This window comes from Euprymna scolopes, chromosome 7, assembly GCF_053919585.1.
Source record: "Euprymna scolopes isolate OS-2025 chromosome 7, ASM5391958v1, whole genome shotgun sequence".
NCBI classification, from domain to species: domain Eukaryota; kingdom Metazoa; phylum Mollusca; class Cephalopoda; order Sepiida; family Sepiolidae; genus Euprymna; species Euprymna scolopes.
This window is the reverse complement of record NC_136488.1, coordinates 216,929-234,350: the sequence shown is the minus strand read 5'-3', so window position 1 is coordinate 234,350 and position 17,422 is coordinate 216,929. Positions and strand designations below refer to the sequence as shown.

The 17,422-nt window shown below is 35.6% G+C and overlaps 1 protein-coding gene across 3 annotated transcripts in view; it reads left to right on the top strand.

The window, feature by feature from the left end:
• LOC145279581 (uncharacterized) overlaps positions 1-17,422 on the top strand; it is a 202,203-nt gene that overhangs the window by 60,287 nt on the left and 124,494 nt on the right. Inside the window, exon 2 of one of the 3 annotated variants that reach the window (XM_080130741.1) lies at positions 790-917. The gene's annotated coding sequence lies outside the window, so the exon portion shown is untranslated. Of the gene's footprint in view, positions 1-789; positions 918-3,526; positions 3,596-17,422 lie in introns of those variants that run through there. The other 2 variants (XR_013868399.1, XM_080130742.1) reach the window with 2 other exon arrangements.

Genomic DNA, 17,422 nt, shown 5'->3' with positions numbered 1-17,422 from the left:
AATTCTATTAGCGTTCCCTTCACTTTAATGTCTGTCATGTCGTCCGTGAGTGTTTGGTTGTGCATGTGGACAGAAAGACCGTAGTGTGAAAGGAAGTCAGCCCCTATGATGGCCATCCTGACGTTGGCTTGTACAAATTTCCAGACAAAATTACGACGAAGTCCTAGGTGTAAGGTAAGTTCTTTAGTGCCGTATGTCTGGATTTGTGAGCCGTTTGCTGCTTGTAACTTAAACATCGATGGAGCTGGTCTTTGTCCGGGTCGTGGTGGGATAACGCTTATCTCAGCACCGGTATCCACTAGGAAGGAATAACCACTGTTGCGGTCCTTAATGTAAAACAAGCGACCTCTTTGTCTCCCTCCAGCTGCAGTCATCGCTATTACTGGCTGGGATTGGCGTTTCCCTGTAGCCTGTAATTACAGGTGTGGCACTATTTCTTTGTGCCACTGTTTCTAACACACTCTGCAGCATGGACGGGTGGTAAATTGTCCATGAGCGTAGAGATACAAAGAAATCCCTTCCCATAATTCCCTTGCTATCTTTCTGTCTCTTTCCTGCACGACCACCATGATGTGAGGACGCATAGCCTATTTCTCCATAAATGAGGGGGGGGGGCACCCCCTCCCTCAACACTAGTTAGGGTAGGTTAGTTAGCTTCGAAAAGCCTATCATCCAGTTTTAATTGTAAAAATTAATTGTAATATGTATTGTAATATATATTTTGTAAAATAAAATAGTTAGTTATACCTTATATTACAATTGTGTCGCATGTCATTTTTCTTGTGTCAGCCATGAATGCCTTCATAAATGTCTGAAGTCGAAAGGCGGCCCTGAGGACAAAGAGATGAAGATTCCCACCAGAATGAAGAGATCATCTTGAGAAAAGAAAGGAGCCACACCCAGATCCAACATCTCAGGTATGATTTTCTTCTTACTACACAGACCCTAATGACTGGCCCATCTTCATATCTTCATGAGACTGCTTTAAGACATTTACTATAACACGTCTTTCGGTCACGCCTCAGTGACCGGCTGATAGTGGTATACAGAGGCTGTTGCACTTTCTGGCGTTGTTGCCAAATTTGTAGTGGTAAAAGCAAATATCACCCAGGGGTTGGCTGTAAGGGGACCTCTCTCTACTATGACTCCCACGGCGTCTGCTTCGGGATTATGGACGACCACTTGGCTCCCGGCTTTGAGTTTGGAAAATCTTTAGCATGGCTTTCAATTCGGCTATCTCAGCTTTTAACTGCTGCAGCTCACTGTGTTGGTTGCTAGGAGTGGCGAGTGCATTGACTGTTCGTGGGCTGCTGGCAGATTCTAGTATTCGGTCAGCCGAGCTTGCTAACATGTCGCTAGGGGTAGTGTCTACCATTGGAGCCAGTATTTGCGCCGCACTTGAGGGAAGTTTGTCCAGCCACAATCGTCGCAGTATATTCTCGGACATCGTATTTCGTCCGAGCTGTGACTTCATGTGTCGCAGTAGTTGTGACAGTGTCCTGTCATCAAGGCTGATGTTGTTGAATAGGTCCCGTAGCATGGCTTCTTCGGAGCGACCCATTCTTTGGATTATTGCGTCTTTCAGAGCATCATAGGGGTTGACTGACGGGACGTCGTCCAATAGGTCGGTGACTTCGTCTACCACCTCTGGGGGCAAGGCTTCCACCATGCTGGCGAATTTGTTTTTCTGTGAGGTTATTCTTCTCACCGAGAATAATGCCTGTAATTGAGTGAACCAGTTTTTCACATTGCTTGAGTTGAAGGGAGGCAGACGGTAATTCACAGAAACTTCAGGAACATCGTTTAAATCCGCGCTGGTCATAGTGAAAGCTGAGGGTGAAGGATGAAAGAAGTTGTTTTTTTTTTTTGTCAGCGTATGGAGAAATACGCGTGCGTTTTTTTTTTTTTTTTTTTGTAATTCACGTGGTCTTACATGAAAAGCGTTTCAAAGAAAAAAAAAAGGGTAGAGAAATTTGTTTTCCTTTTTTTGTGTGTGTTTCATGGGGTTTAAAGTTTGTTGAGAAAAAGAAATGGACAAATTGTTCGTTTTGGTTTGTTTTTGTGTCTGTTTCTTTTTTTTTTTCTGACTCGTGTGTAGATAGAGAGGAGAAAAAAAGGAAAAAAAAAAGGATTATACGTTTGTTACGCACACGCAGAGAAAAAACGAGAAATGTTCATTTGTTCTTTTGTTTTCGTGTTAATTACCATGCGGGCAGGAAAAAAGAAAAATGGCGGCTTCTTTTTGGTTTGTATAAAGCTACCACGTGGGTAGATAAAACAAAAGACGCGTAATTCGAAAAGAAACGAGAAATATTCGTGTTTGTTTGTACGAAATTAATTACTCTGTTCCATACAACAAAGCTTGGGTCGTCGGGTCACCAAATGTGGAGGGGGGTGTGTTGTGCTCCCAATTAAATACGTGTTCGTAAACGATAAACTTGTCGTATGCAGTGAGACAGAATAACTAAAACTAACAAATAGAGTAAAGTTTAAAGAGATGTTTTATTTCACGCGTGCGCCTGTGAGAATAAAAATGTTATTGTGTACGTGTGCGGAGTGGAATTCAGTCCGCATACGTATGCGTGTCTGACGGTAGAGCTAATGTCTCTTGAAGGAAAAGGCTGGAAAAGTGTTTATTTGCTAAAACTCTTACCGGGTTGATGTTGACCGGCGGGCGCGTTGTCACACCGTTTCGTTGCGAGGCTGATTCCCAGACGGAGCGAGAGAATAAAGAGAGAATTATCCGGGCGTCCCCTTTTATATCTCTCTCAAGGGCAGATAACCAGGTCGCTTTTCGCGACACCTACCGGCTGATTGGTGCAGTTATCGCTGGAAAGGAGCAGATAACTGCTACAGATTTTATAGATATTTTATAATAATTTTTTAAAAAATATATTTAATGAAAATTTTTTTTTCATCATTTCATTGTTGAATAAAATTTCAAAGTGATAAATGGCGAAAACAATATCTCGAAAAGAAAAAAAAAAACTTCGTCTTTTTTTTTATAAATAAAACTTTAATTTTAAAATTTCGATGTTTGAAAAACAGTCCATAATATATATTTCATTATAAAAGTTCTATTTTTGTTTGATAAAAAGAATAAAACAGTTAATAAATACAAAAAAACAAACAAAAAAACCCAGTCCATTAAGTTCAAATAAAGATTGTTTAAATAAACTTTTTTTTTTTTTTTTTTTTTTTTTTTTTTTTTTTTTTATATATATATATATATATATATATATATATATATATATATATATATATATATATATATATATATATATATATATATATATATATATATATATATATATATATATATATATATATATATATATATATATATATATATATATATATATATATATATATATATATATATATATATATATATATATATATATATATATATATATATATATATATATATATATATATATATATATATATATATATATATATATATATATATATATATATATATATTTTATACGGTTTTAGCCATCCGTAGATAAAAATGTCTGACGTCACTTCCGTCAAATGGCTTTGTAAACGAAGGATAGCCAATCTACCTAGTTTGTCTTGAATTTTACAGGTAGGATTTGTTGTTTTGTGATTATCTCATTTCTTGCCTTCAACAGAGAGCAGTATCGGAATTTTTGACACCCCTAACACGAAACTGCAAATAAATTATAAAAAAATCGTAATTTCTCTTTTAAAGATGGGTTGTTTATTTTCTTTATGGATTATACTTCCAAAATAAACTATTAAAGTTGTATAAAAAGTAATAGAAATATTTAAAAAAAAAAAAAAAAATAGTAATGAAATTAATTAAATGTTACGAGTTCAGTATTTTTCAATTTTTAAACTTTAAAAATCTATCAAAATTTTGCTATTGATTCTATTTTTACGATATTTTCAGGGTCAATGTGAAATTTAATGCTCTTTCAAATAAACCGAATATAATATTTTAGACAAACGTTTTTTTTTTTTAAATTCACGCCCCCCCCATTTTCAAATGTCTATTAAAAAGTAAATAGTTAATTTATGTACCAAAGTTTTATATATCAAAAATTGAAGATAAAAGATCAATAATTAATATCAAATTTAAAACAACAAAAAAAGTAGTGTGTTTTAGAAATTTTTTTTTTTTTAAACCATGTTGTTTTTTTTTTTTTTTTTTTTATTAATGAAACCTTGTTCCTTGCTCCTTTTAATTGAAAAAAAAAATTAGGGTTTGAATTACATTTTTCGAGGAGTTATAAGCTTCGAAAGATAGCAGGTAGAATTATTCACAATAGTTTTCACGAAATTTCTGACACTGCTATCGAACATGTTAGTTAAAATTCCCTTCTTGACATAAAATAATTCCTACAAATAATCCTAAATCTTATTTTGACGAAAAGAAAAAAAAAAAGAAAAAAAAAAAAGAAAAGTTGTTCAAAAACAATTTAAAAAAATATTTTAATGTTTTAGCGAGCAAGACAAAAATGACGGTGAATGGTTTTGGAAAATTTTAAATTATATTAAAAATAGGAGAACACGTTTTATATTATTCTGCTTTTTATGGTAAAATCCAGGCTTTTCTCTTTCTGGGGAGGGGGGTTGGAAGTCGCTCAAAAATAATGGATTAATGGATTTTAATAGATTTAAATCCGTTAAAAAAATTTAAAAAAACAAAACAAAAAAACTTGGTTTTTCTCTCACGTTTGCTGCCCTGCCTAAATGAAATAATAATTCAGTTAATAGATTGACCGTATCGAAATAGTGCATTTTATTAGCTCGGTTTAATTTTCTGCGAACCTGATTTTTTCGGCAGCCATCTAAAATATAGATTTCCGCCTCAAACTAATGTTAAGCAAAAAAATTCTCAAACAGATAAGTGTTGCTTGAATTTAATTTAATTGCTTTTTTAGGGAGTTGACTTAAACACTTTTTTTTCCCTTTTTTTTTTTTTTTAGAAGTATACTTCCTAGCCATTATGATTCCCCTCTTTTTTTTATGTAAACGTTTTTTTTTGTTTTTTTTTTACTTATGTAAACGTTAATTACACGGTAATTTTATACAATCGACTTATATCGATTTATATAGATAAACTTTTTGTTTTGTTAACGAGTGCCCTGAGAACAATTTTAGCATTGGAATGCCTAGTTTGGTCATTACCTATCTTAAGTTTAAATCTAATGACCCTCTCCCCATTATACAAAACGGTTGAGATTATGAGTGAACCGATAGGCACCGCCAAAACTGGGGGGGGGGGGCAGGTCAGTACTTTTTGACGGACCGTCTTTTTAAAAATCTACCAAAAAATCAGGTAATTATTCGATCAATACGAAATTTTCAGCGATTATTAGGAGAAGAATGAACTTTATAACAGTGTACTTATTTTTCATAAACGATATTTATATATATATATATATATATTTTTTTGCTTACAAACCCCCCCGCTTGTTTTGAAGTGGGAACAAATATGCTTAAAATAATCATCTGAAACTGAACAAAACATATTGTGTTGTTGTAAGGGACAGAATTATAGATTAAAAAAAAAAAAAATGTTTGCATACCTTATTTTGACGTCTGAATATCAGAACTTCGATTGTGTTTAATTATCCCGCTTTTGAGTTTTGAAGTGTGAAATTCGGTGAATATGTTAAGTAAAATAATTAATTTAAGTTAAGCAAAACAAAAAAAAATTTTTTTTTAATATTTATACGAAAAAAGCCATTTTAAAATTTTTGATAAATAAATTAACAATTTTTTTTAGCGAGCCGAATAATGCATGATCATTATTAAACAGGGCATGCTTTGAATAATCGATACAAAAAAAAATTCGATAAATATTGTGCCCTTTGTGTTAAAAATAGCATCATTTTTTTCGATCCCGTTTGAAAACGTTTGCCGCCTTTCGACTACGGTGGACCAAACGCGCTGAAATATTTTTTTTTTTATTCTGCTTTAAATTGCCCCCCCCCATTTTGGGGAGCCTGGCCCCCACACACATACACATTAAAAACCAAACTCATACAAATGGTCACCCATCTGGTACTGGCGAGCTTCAGCTTAATAATACATTGAAATTTTCGTCACTGAAAAATAAGTTTTTTGGCCTGTTTGGTCTTCCATAGTTTTCTTCTTATCAAATGCAAACGTAAACAGAGTCGATCTAGACTCTACATCGACGCGAAATATCTGGTTACCTATATGAATAAGTGGAATTATTTGAAATTCAGGTACTTATAATATTTTTGCATATTCTCTTAGAAAATCATCCTAAATCTTAGTTAGACAATAAATAAATAAATTATTTTAAAAACCTTTTTTTTTTAAATATTTAAGTACGTTTTTTGTGCAAGACAAAAAATGTCAATTGTTAACTTTTTGGGAAAATTTAACATTTAAAATTTAATTAAAAATAGTAGAAAAAGTTTTACATTATTCTGTTTTCTATATGATAAAATTCAGGGTTTTATCTTTCTGGAAAAAAAAAGTTACTCAGAAATAATGGATTTTAATAAATGTAATTTAGTTTTAAAAAACAACAACTTGATTTTGCGGCCATTTTTGGCGGTGCCTAGTTAACGACATCCTTCGTTATACATTGTAACACCGAAGTTTATCCTTCAGTGTCCAAAATCAAAGTGTGTAAACTCGTTTCTGCATACCGAATTTGGGCAGGCCTTGATTAAACAATTAATTATATTTTGACCAATCAGAGAACTTTCTGAATTTATTCGAATTGGTCTTTCTGGGGAGGCAAGGCACCTAATCTCTTTAAAGGGGCCAGATTTTCTTTCAATAAATAGTTCAGGCCAAAAAAATTTGGTAAATGTTACCTTACGCTACAACAGAACATCGACCACTCTAATTTGGTTGTTAAAGGCATTTGAGGTCGCTGACAACGAATCCGATAATCAACCCCGTCGCAAATTTACCGTTTGCATGATATAAACCTTTAGTAGACATTTGAAATAAGAAAAAAAAAAAAAATGTTGTGTGTGTGTGTGTTACATAGTATTTAATGCTTTTTAATTGATCTAAAAAATTAAGTTTTCACGTGGTTTACAAAAATATGTTTATGTTTTCCGTGCTTTGTTTTTTATGGGGGGGCAGTATTCAATTATAGAACTTGTGTAGTTTAACAGATGCTTCTGCAGTGTAATCAACCGTTTTTCCATAAGTAAAGCGCCAACATTTACCAAGTAGAATTCCGTTTAACATTTCACAAAAATTCTGTTTACATTGAGGGAGAGGCGCCCCTCTATTGCGGGACTACGGGTGTTGGTGTTAGTCTTGCAAACTCAAAATAATAAAAATCAAGTGTAAAATGGAGTAGAACAATCAAGCAAAGATGAATGAGACGAATGGATAAATTAAATACAAAATTTATTTTTGTAAAAATTGTAAATAAATGAAAAGAGAAGATAAAGTTTCTTAATTGAAAGTCTCTTCCTGTGACTGAAGTAATTAAATGTTTTTTATGTAATGAAGACAGTTCTGCGACTGAGGTAATTGAATGCTTTTGTTATGTAATGAAATAGCAAAGAGAAGTCTTGTGACTGAGGTAATTGAATGTTTTTTATGTAATGAAGGGGAAAAGTAAAAGTTCTCTGTTAGAAATAGCCAGTCTTTTTTTTGAAGAAATAACAATATAAAAGTCCATCGCTTACTTTAGCAAGGAGATAGAAAAGGGTAAAAATCCATTAAGATAAAAAGTCCATCTCCTTGAGGAGAATTAATTATAGCGTGTATGTGCGTTTAACGTCCCGGGGACGGAAATTGACATTGATTTCTACAGCATGCTGCTCAAAGGTTGACTGACTCGTTGGGGCGCAAAAATGTCCTTTTCGTAGATCCAAACAGGCTCCACGAAGACCGTCAGAAAAAAAAATTTTTTAATTTGTTTTCTTTGTAATCCGATTGGATGAAAAGAACAACATCTTTATGACGTAAGGTGCTCCCTAAAACGTCCGCATGAAAAAGTAGAATTTCATTTATAAGTCCACAAAATTTGCATGGCTGGAGAAAGGAAAATGTATGCGCGACTGAAATGATGTTTACACATCTGCATGCACGCAACTGGGTTTTACAGTTGGGGCAACGCGCCATTATTCTGTTTGAGAAGATCCTGCTGCGACTACAGCGAGCCTATAATACCCCTTCGCAATGTAAACAGAATTTTTGTGAAATGTTAAACAATATTATACTCGGTACTATAAAATCAAATTTTGTAGCATAAGGTAACATTTACCAAAAATTCACGCAGTGCTACCTATTCTTAATCGCCACAATCCGTAACTCATGTAATCATACACTATCACTCGTATACTCACATTTACAAAGCACGACGCACAATGACTGCTTGAATTCCTTAATGTCGTTTGCTAATTTAAAACAACTTATCAATTGAAATATTCCCAAATTTTATCACTGAATTATTTTCTATTATAATAAACAAAGAACATTGACTCTTATAAACAACTTTCAACGAATTATAATTTATTTAATTGGGCAGAGAAGTTTTGAAAACCATTTTTCTAACTCCTGTAATACAAGGCTATTAATTAATTGATTCAGACTTTTTTAATGTCCCATCTAATGAATTCCTCTTGTTTTACAAGAACTCTAATAATATTTATGAACATTCATTTTTTCCTATTGATGTAAACTTTCATTTTTAACATATATAAAATATCTCTTTTATAAATATATGCCTTATGAACTCGTTATTCTGTTTTGTTTACCGTATGACAATGTCTCTCATATTCTTACATATGACTATAAAACCTGTAAAACTTTTTCACTGAAAATATTTTTCTGAATCTGGCTCATCCCCAAAATACTTCTGTCGTTACAAAATACTCTAAAGTAAAACCCCAAAACTGGCGTGAAACATATTCCTAAAACATCACACCAAAAACCTATTACACAATTTTAATTACATTTATAGTATTCATAGCAAAATATATTTGCATAAAAGATTTGTTAATTTGGAGTTGTTTTTTTTTACTTTTAATTCTACAACACAATTTACCTTTCTTTGTATTTGGTAAACAACAGGGAAGAAACAGTTTAATATTAATTTACTTTTATATCTTTCTAGTCGTTTAATTTGGCCTTTAAACATATTACAAATTATGGACTGTGCTGAAATAGTATTGTTAATATTTAGAAAACTATTCTTAATATGGGGAAGGGTATTTTTTAAAAAGTTTTCTGTACTTTTACTTAATTTTGTAAACAAAAAATAAAAATTAAATTTACTTATAAATTCTTTCTTAAAAATAGTTGGATATTAGAAATTACTGTGAACAAAAACTCCATCACGATACAAAGAAAGAGAGAAGAAACATTAAAAGGAAAAGGAACACTGGTGTTCCTGTGTTTATTTTTTCGGAACCTAATTTTTGTGGTCCAATTAGGATAAAAAACTATATAAAATATATTGTCAACATGTGCACGAATTTTAACACATCTCGTATCTTATGTGCCAACCACTGCCCAGTCCTTTCGCCTTTGAGTTTTTTGTCTTTTTAGGGCTGCAAATTTGGTGGTATGCAAATTAATGCATATCTAACTACATGCCCCATGATCCTTATGGATCATCTTGCAGAAAGCCAGGCTCAGAGTTTCCAGACACAGCTAGCCCACACTACATGGCTAGACACAGCTAGCCCACATGACACAGACACTGCTAGCCTACACTATACAGCTAGAAACAGCTAACCCACACTACACAGCTAGCATTCACTACTCGGCTAGACACAGCATTCACTATTTGGCTGGACACAGCTAGCATTCACTATTCAACTAAATACAGCTAGGAATCACTACTCAGCTAGACACAGCTAGCATTCACTACTTGTGTAGATGCAGCTAGCACTCACTACTCAACTACACGCAGCTAGCAATGACTACTCGACTAGATGCAGCTAGTACTCACTACTCAGCTAGACACAGCTAGTATTCACTACTTGGCTAGACACAGCTAGCACTCACTACTTGGCTAGACACAGCTAGCACTCACTACTTGGCTAGACACAGCTAGCACTCACTACTCAGCTTCACACGGCTGGCACTTGTTACTCGGCTAGACATGGCTAGCACTCACTACTTGGCTAGACAGAACTAGCACTCACTACTCAGTTAAACAGCTGGCATTCACTACTCGGCTAGACACAGCTGACACTCATTACTCAGCTGGACACAGCTAGCACTCACTACTTGGCTAGACACAACTGGTCCTTACTACTCACAATGATGATGCCAATCAAAAAACAATCCAGCCCTATTTGTATTTTAAGTTCCTCATTTAAAAGTGACAACATTTTCATAAAATCTAACAGAATTGGATTTTAAGTTCTTCCTTTATAAGCGACAACTTTTTTCATAAAATCCAACTGAATCATATTTTACATTCAGGTACAATTATTTTCTGTCCGATTATTTTCTGTCCGACAGGTACGATTATTTTCAGGTACGATTATTTTCATGAATTTAACTGAATTATATTTTACTCTTCTCCCTAATTTGATGATATTTCTCAGAAACTGATTCAAATTATAACTTTTTCCTCTCCATAGTTTGACACCCTCATTTCTCTAAAATACAACTCAAATTGTACTTTACTCTTCTCCATAACTTGATGAAAGTATTTTTCAAAAATATGACTTAAATTGTGATTTTTTTCTTCCGCATAACTTGAGGCTGCCATCTGTAAAACACAAAACTCATCTCATAATTTAAGTTCCTTCATTTCTCGCCAAAATAGATTGTGGTCTAGTTATTTGAAAATACATCATTTAAAATCAAAATTAAAAATTCTGCAAGAACATTCTTGTCAACCTAATATTTAACACAACACAAGTTTCTCCTACTCTCTGCTTGTGTATCCACTGCTAAGGAATCAATATCGGAGCTCCAGTAACAGACGTAAAAGGGGAAAAGCCTGATTCATTAGGGGTGCTATGTATACCTAGCAGAATCAGCGGTATCGCTTTCATTCATGATTCTTTTTGAGCCATTATTGCTGCTTTAAGGGTACGGTGTGCTCTTTCGATCATCCCATTACTTTGAGGGTGATATGTTGTTGTCCTCAATCGGTAAAAACCTACTACCTTGGCTAATTCCTGGAACAATTCGCTCTCAAACTGACTACCTCTGTCAGTTACAACATGCAGTGGGATTCCAAATCGAGATATCCATGCATTGATAAACGCTTCTGCTACCGACTGCAGTTATCTCAGTCATAGGCTGTACTTCAATCCAACGAGTTGCACGATCAATGCAAGTAAGGGCTCAGGTAAGGGTCAGACTCATTGCGCGTTAAGGGCAGGGGTCCAACGATATCGATATATACCGTCTGGAAACGTGCAGATAGTAACTCAAATTCTTGGACTGCAGACTTTGTGTGTCTGTGAATTTTTGATTGTTGACACACTACACATTCTGCACAGAATTGTTTAATCGTTTTATCTAAACTAGGCCAAAAGTATCTGGACTTGACCAGTTTAATAGATGCTCCCGTACAAGGATGCGCCAAGCTATGTAAACTGTTGAAAATAGCTTGACGAAGCTCTTTTGGGATAAACGGTCTGGGGTACTTAGTTGAAGTATCGCATAGGACTGAGCCGATTTCGCTTGACACACAGTATTCTTTCAAATTAGTGTATGACTTTATTTCATCATCACCTTTTTGTGCCTGTGCTATTTCAGCCAAGTCGCATACATCTATCTGCACAGCTAATGCAGGCTGAGACATACAGTCTGCAACTATATTCTCAGCTCCTTTTAATGTACTCCATGTTAGCAATATATTCGGCAAGCACTGATAAGTGTCGTTGTAGTCGATCTGACTATAAAAGGCTCCGCATAATGGCTTATGATCAGTGAATAATGTCACGTGACGACCTTCTATGAGGTGGCGGAAATGTATCACTGAAAAATAAGCTGCTAGTAGCTCTTTGTCAAACGTGAAATACTTGGCTTGGGTTTGAGAAAATTTCTTGGAAAAGAAACCTATAAGTACTGGTTTATTATCTATCAACTGGTGTAATGCAGCACCAGTGGCGTATTGACTAGCATCTGTAACTAAGTGGTATTCTGTAGCTGAAGACTGTGGATGAGCTAACGCCGTAATTTCCGATAATTTGCTTATTATTGTTTTGAAGGCGTTAGTTTCTTCCTCATTAAGCTCGGTCTTTGCTTCAGGATCCAACCTCATCCGTTCGGATAGTGGTAAAATCATGGATGCATAATTAGGGACTAATTTGTGGTAAAAACCTGTCATCCCCAGAAATCTACGTAAGCTTTTTGAGTCCTTAGGTATTGGAAAATTTTCAAACTCTTTGATTTTCTTTAAGTAAGCAACAATCCTTCTTTGCTTACGTGAAAACCTAAGAAATCTAACTCTGGTACTCCGAATACACAGTTATCTAAGGAAATCTTTAAATTGTTATCACTAAGGATCCTAAATACTCTATCTAAATCTTCCTTGTGCTGTTGCTCACTTTCGCTAAAAACTAATATGTTGTCTAAATATATAAATATGCAATTTAATTTTAAAAATATTTTATCCATAAAATGCCGAAATGTAGCCCCAGCATTCTTTAAACGAAATGGCATGTAATTAAACTCAAACAAACCAAAAGGTGTCACTACTGCTGTCTTAGGCACATCTTAAATCTATTTTGGAAAATATTGTTTATTAGCTAACTGTGTGCAGAAGGAATTTATATTTGGTACCAGTCCATCATCTTACAGATGCTAAACTACTGACTGACAAACAATATGGATTTAGACAAGCCCGTTCCACAGCAGACATCCTCACCGTGATCTCTGAACGTATATACCAATCACTGGACAAAGCGGGGGAAGGCAGAGCGGTAGCTCTAGATATATCTAAGGCTTTTGACAGGGTATGGCATGAGGGTCTCCTCAGTAAAATCAGATCATACGGTATCACTGGTAGAATACTTAACATAATTAAATCCTTCTTAGATAAGAGAAAAATCCAGGTAGTCCTCGACGGTCGCACATCTAAACAATATGATATAAATGCGGGAGTGCCCCAGGGTTCTATCCTTGGACCTCTATTGTTCCTGATATTCATAAATGACCTCCCCGACAACATTGCCTCTGAGATGGGTATATATGCTGATGACACTACACTCTATGGCAGACACGACAGGAAGACGAATGAACACATTTCTAAAGAAATGGCAGAAACACTAGAGGAAGACCTCCAATCTGTGGTGGAATGGGGACAAAAGTGGTTGGTCGCGTTCAATGCTGCCAAGACTAAACTAGTTTCATTCAATAATTACAAGAAACCCTCTCTACCACCAATAGCAATGGCCAACGACCCTTTATCTGAGAGTCCATCTTTCAAACTCCTTGGCCTAACGTTCACAGGAAACATGAGTTGGAACAATTACATTGAAGGCATTGCCAGGGCCGCTGCAAGAAAGGTAGGCTCTCTCTACCGTGCTAGAAAACTACTAACACCCGAAAGTATCCTGTACCTCTATAAGGCCACCATTCGCCCATGTATGGAGTATTGCTGCCACATCTGGGCTGATGCATCTGCTACTAGTCTCTCGCTCCTTGACAAGGTTCAAAAGAGAGTCGCAAATCTGATAGGCCCTGAACTGGCATCTAAGCTTCAGCCTCTGTCCCATCGACGAAATGTTGCATCCCTCTGCCTGTTCTACAAGTATTTTAGTGGTGAATGCTCTGATGAACTGCAATCACTTGTGCCCCCACGACGCGAGCACCCTCGACAAACCCGACAGGCTACTAGATCCCACCCCCACACTGTAGAGGTCCCTAGATGTAAAAGATCTTTTTACTCCAATAGTTTCTTCCCCAGAACCGCAAGACTCTGGAATTCCATTCCAGGTCCCTGCTTCCCCAACAGTACTGACGTGCAGAAGTTCAAGTGTAACGTGAACCGACACCTTGCTGCCCAAATCCCTACATAGTACCCCAGTAGTTGTTGCCCCTGATAGTAGCCCCCTACACCAAAGTGGCAATTTGCCTTGTTTGGGGTGAAAATGTAATAAAAAAAAAAAAAAAAAAAAAAAAGGTAGCGGTCTGTTTTGGTAATGCTATTTAACGCACGGAAATCACAGCACGCTCAGTAAGACCCATCCGGCTTCTTCACCAAGTGCAAAGAGGTTGCCCACTCGCTACTGGAAGGCTGGATAACTCCCGTATATTTAGTAACTTTTTAAATTCTGCCTGTGCTGCATCTAACTTAGGACCGGAAAGTTGTCTGGCTGTAGCAAAGACTGGTACATGGCTGCCTGTATCAATCCTGTGATACACTCCACCATAGTCTTTGTTTGTGTCGCTATGTGGTGAAAACACATTATTATATTTACCTATTACTTTGGTAACATAATCTGCTAGGTCTATTTTTATAATCACTACAGCATCGGTTCCCGTTACTGCATTGACTGTAATTTCATGCTCCGTTACGTTATCACGGATGGATCTATTTTTACAATCCACTATAATGTTAAATTTGTTTAGGAAGTCAAATCCTAACAAAGGCTTAGTGACATCTGCGATCATGAAACTCCATTGAAAAGATCTTCTCAAACAGAGTATCTTAACTTTGAGGTTTGTCTGACCATAGCGTTTTATGCTTTCACCGTTAGCGGTAGAGATATGAACAGGAGTTGGCTCCAGAGTAATTCCATTTACTACGGAATGTGGTAAAATGGAAACACTGGCTCCTGTATCTATGATAAAATTGACTAGACACTCCTATATTGACAGAAACTTCTAATAACGGCGGCACTACTGAAGCAAATGTAGTCTGTCTTTCTAGTTTTCCGAATCACTAGGGGCAGGAGAGGAAGGGCGCGAGTTAGGCAGAGTCTGTAAGCTACTCTTTTTCTTTGGCCACTTACACTATGGCTTACATGTACGAGCTTCTTCCACGAAATATATATGGGCTCTACATATCTTCAGCTGCTGTTTCCTTCTATATGGACATAGGCCGGCTGGAATGGTTTCACTAGACTGCCTGGTGGTAATATGGTCGTTTGTCCGAGCTCGACTCTCAACTGCCTGAAATACTGACATATTTTCTATTAACAGCATCAAGTTGTCGGACAGTCGACCCAACTCTGTTAACGGCATTTCAGTATGGGCTGCTATTACTGGGGTGATTTACTTTGGAAGTGCATGTATGAATTTATGGCGCACTATCTCGTCGCTTGCCCCTATTCTATGTGCGACTGTTACCATCTCCTGGAGGTATAATGACGGACGACTAGCTAACGTAGTGGTCCTCATCAACTTCTCCAGGAGTTCAGGTCTGGTCTTTTCATATGCAGACAACACAGACTTCTTTAACTTCGCATAGTTTAGCAACTGCAGAATTGCTGGAGCCATATTTTTTACCACCTCAGGCGTCAATGTGCTGATAACCGTATAGAACTTAGTATCATCGCTCATTATGTGTCTGAGATGGAATTGAGCTTCTATTATCGAAAACCATCCCTCGACACTTGTCTCCATAAATTGTGGGGGTTTTATGCTAAGCTGTTGTGCGTCCATTATTATTATTACTAATTATTATTATTACTATTATTACTACTATTAATTATTATTATTAATTATTATTATTCCTATGATTATTATTAGTTACTATTATTATTTTTATTATTATTATTATTTATTTGTAGCTGCGACTAAAGGAAATGGCTGGGGTGTGATAAGCAAGAAGAGAGAATAGCGAGTACTCACCAGAGGTTAATTTCAGCAGGTGCTTGGAGAAATAGTGTCAATTAAAATTTTTTTTTTTTTTGTGTGTGTGTGTGTGTGTGTATGAATATATAGTCAATGTTCTTAAAGAAAAAAACTGAGTTCGTTGATGCACACACGTGTTCCAAAATTGGCTTCACACACGTGCGTCTGGAAGGTTCCTTTTTTTTTTGTGTGTGCGGGTGTGTGACCACATGTGTTCCAAAATTGGCTTCATATGTGTGTGTCTGGAAGGTTCCTTTTTCTGTGTATGGGTGTGTGTGTGTGTTTCCGAATGAAATTTGGGATTCCGTATTGATTCTTAAAGTCACTTTTTGTTGTTACAGAATAGTTTTTGGACCAGATTTTATTTTAGTCATTTATCTTGTGAGAGTTACGTAAAAAAGTTTATTTTATTTATTTATTTTTTTTTACTGCTTATTTTTCTTGTTCATTTGGGTTTTTTTTTTGCCTTACTTAGCGTAAACCGTTTCACAAAAATAGCAAAAATATATATATTATCAGCATTTCTTGGAAAGCGGATTTATATATACTTTTTTTTGTAAGGTTCTATTATAGTTTTAGAAAGGCTTTTTTCTTTTTTTACTCTGTCACATTCTCATTGTTTTTTTTTTTTTTTTTTTTTGCTCATTGAAGATTGCATGTATATACGCACATCGGCCATTCACCAAATTATGGCGGTTACCATAAATTTTAATGACGTTTGAAAAAGGGTTACCATTTCAGTCGGTCCCCTTTTTGGGGCACCTCCAACATTAGAGAGAGAACAAGAGTGCCGAAAAAAAATGGTTGTGGAAAAGAAAACATTGGTTATAATTAAGTGCGATGAGACTTTAGGATTGATGATGTTTTATAAAGGTTTCCAAGATAGAGGGTACAAAGAGGATGGTACATTTCTTCGATAAAAGGGAAACTGGTCCATCGCGTGTTGACGCTTCTATCATTTCCGCATGTCTGAGATAGATTTCTTCTTTGTATCTCCCTCACGACAGTCCTCTATTCCGATTGGCTGAAACCTCTGGTGACGTTGAGAGAAAAAAGGAAGGAAAAAGTAGAAGAGTAGGGAGAAAGAGAGAAATAAGGGAACCATACTGTAGCAGCATCATAGTAGTAGTTCACTACAGTCTAAGTTGGTACATCATTTATGCTTTAAGTCTTGTAAACACCAGCAAACATGATAAATTTAAAGTGAACCTTATCTATGCAGACCTTCAGCATCATAAAGCAAGAATGGAAAAAAAGTGTTTTGATGCATTAATAGTGATTTAGAAAATTGCAAAAGGTAATTTATTTGATAGAAGAACATGGCATAAAGGTTTACTTCATAAGATCTCTAGCTATGGTATTGCTGGAAATGTCTTCTCAATTATTAAATCATTTCTTTCTGATAGGTTCATAAGAGTAGTAGTTGAGGGGCAAAAATCAGAAGCCCAAAGTATTAATGCCGGTGTCCCTCAGGGGTCCATCCTGGGCCCAACTCTTTTCCTGATCTACATTAATGATCTTCCAAATCACATCCTTACATCATTTGTAGACATCTATGCTGACGACACTACCATTTATGGTAGCACATCTAAGACAGTAAACGATCAAGTTCTCTCCAATTCTCTCTCCTCTGATCTTGAGCATGTAGTACAATGGGGAAAGG